General features: G+C 36.8%; 1 protein-coding gene across 3 annotated transcripts in view; it reads right to left on the bottom strand.

Annotated features, from left to right (window-relative positions):
- The window catches only part of LOC102200669 (UDP-glucuronosyltransferase 2A1-like), a 13,374-nt gene that overhangs the window by 9,829 nt on the left and 830 nt on the right, over positions 1 to 2,715 (bottom strand). The gene's annotated exons all lie outside the window — the stretch shown is intronic.

Below are 2,715 nucleotides of genomic sequence, written 5' to 3'. Positions count from 1 at the left end.
TGGATTCACCTGTGTATGTAGGTCAGGGGTCACTGAGCTTACCAAGCCAATTTGAGTTCCAATAATTAGTTCTAAAGGTTTTGGAATCAACAAAATGACAATAGTGCCCAAATTTATGCACCTGCCTGATTTTGTTTAAACAATTATTGCACACTTTCTGTAAATCCAATAAACTTCATTTCACTTCTCAGATATCACTGTGTGTGTCTCCTATATGATATATTTAACTGACATTTTTTATTGTAACAACCAACGATTTATACAGGAAAATAATGACTATTAACAAGGTTGCCCAAACTTTTGCATCCCACTGTACCTTTGAAGACCATAAGTCACCCAAACCAGCTGTTATATTAAAATATCATAACACCTATGCTGATAATAATCACCATGGCTTATGAGAATTCTGACTGGTTCATACATTTGCCATGACTCGTTGGGATCATTGTCCTCTTCATTGCAGCGTGGACTTTGGATGTTTCTCGAGGAGGATATGGGGGTCATGAAAGCTCCTCTGTAATTATCCAGGAGCTAGGAACAATTTCTGTGTCACTAATACTGACCTGCATAATGCACCACTTCATGTTTTTTTTGTTTTTTTAAGTTATCCTGTCTATGATAACTAGGGGGAAAAGAATAAATAATGAGTTCATTAACTGGCTTTAGAGCTTGATAAAAAAAAAAAAAAGATTAATGTTTGACAAGGATGGCAATCAATGTTGTGCTGTCAGGGCATAAAGGATATTTCCTAGTAAAGTTTTGGAGCTTTGTTACACCAAGCCTGCAGTTCAACCGCCACACTCGGTAGCATCCAATTCTGGGGGTACTGGAAGTAAGACTTGTTATAACAAAACCTTCAGAAAAGTATTAGCATGTTTCAGCAGTGCCATCTACAAATTGTACTCCTTAAGACAGGGTGCACTTTTCAGTTACTACCTTTCTGTATTGTTCTGAATGGCCTATCTGAGCCACAAGTGCATCATAATGCAGGTGCAGTAACCTGTGTCCTTTTTTCAGTTGTGACACCTTTACATGAAGCTTTTCTGAAAACCTTTTCACAGTTTGTTCTAAAAACAAGTGAAGCTTGTGCAAGAAATTTCATTTTCATAAGGAAATCCTGAGAGTTATCTAAAGGCCTAAAGAGTCCACCAGCTGTATCCAAACCAAAATGATGGTATTCCCCACCATCCATGTTTTATCCCTACCATCCATCTTTGGGTAATTCTGGGTGAAACACATGCAAAATGCCCAAGACTGCAGTCAGTGCCACTAAAGAGACTGAAAATGTTGAAGCACAGTATTTTAAACTTGTTATTAGGAACTCAGTAGTTGGAGCTTCAGCACCACCATCAGTATCAGTATGATGTGAATCAACAGCTGATGTACAGCAGTCGTGAGCTCTGTCCAGTGATACAGAAGTCTCACTGACTTCTAAACTCAGCTAATAGTCCCTGCCATTTCTTTTAACTGGTGGCTTGTGTGCAACTGAGTGACAAATGTCTGAAACCCCCGACTCCACGCCAGCATTGACCTAAGGTTGCACCTCGTTGACCAATTTGATTCCATTATGAGTGCTTTTAAAAACCAGTTAAAAACTTTTGTATTCAAACAAGCCTTTTGTTGATCTACGTATTTTATATTCTTTACATTATTTACATTTAACCTCTTACATTGTGTATAATGTCTATTGATTGTACTGTTGTCAGGGGTTGACATTTTAATTATTTTAATCTTTGTGTACAGTGCTTTGTGACTGCCTGTCTGTGAAAAGCACTTAATAAATAAACTTTACTTACTTACTAGTGTTGTGCAAGTTCAGACTTTTATAACAAAGGATATTTTAAGGACTTGTTTATCTTACTGTGCTTAACTGGAATCTGAAATAAGACAATGAAAAGATGTTAATAAAAAGAGGGAGAACTTAAAATTCAAATACATACTAATTACTTACACATTATCCCCCAGACGTTTCTCGCAAATTCCAATAAAATTTCACCTTCACAATTCCACCCCTATAATACAGTTAAAATACTCTAATTATCTGAGTGTTAGGTTTGTTTTAATGAAAGAGCCCTGAGAATTAATCTAAAGAACTGCTGCTTTTTTTCAATCGTTCCACTACTAGTATCTGTGTCTAACAGCTGACCTGTCAGATGTGTAGAAGAATACACAAGTATAAAGTTACCCATTGTCCAAGTATTACTAGCTTTTGCCTCTGAGCAGTGCTGTGTGTAACCTTTTCATTATTAAAGTCAAAGAAAATAATATGATAGACACCTGTGTGCAGCATCAATAAGTTTAAACTGTTTATTTAAAATCCTAAGAGACTAGCAGGGTTGGCTCTACATTTCAAGGCTGTTGATTACAACTATTGATAACACCGTGTAAATTACGGTACAAAGTGCGTAATTGTAAAATAATAAAAACTTAGTTAGAAAATAACATTTTGAAGCAACTTTATAGCCAGCCATTCTTTTTCGCTTATCCTCGTCGGGGTCACGGGTGTGAGGCTGGAGCCATGGGGCGAGGGGTGGGGGGTACACCCTGGCTAACAACTTTATAGCATCATTGCTAATATAGCTAGCTAGCTTTATGGAAGGAAAATTCTGAAAATTATGACATGAAAATGTAATATTTTCTCAGATATTGTGTTGCCTAAGAAAAGCATACTTTTCTCCTTCTGTTTAAGCTAACTTGCCCTACTATTTTGTATGG

Source organism: Pundamilia nyererei, unplaced genomic scaffold (assembly GCF_000239375.1).
Source record: "Pundamilia nyererei isolate P.nyererei 1_Seehausen unplaced genomic scaffold, PunNye1.0 scaffold00065, whole genome shotgun sequence".
Classification (NCBI taxonomy): domain Eukaryota; kingdom Metazoa; phylum Chordata; class Actinopteri; order Cichliformes; family Cichlidae; genus Pundamilia; species Pundamilia nyererei.
This window is presented reverse-complemented; position numbering and strand designations above follow the sequence as displayed.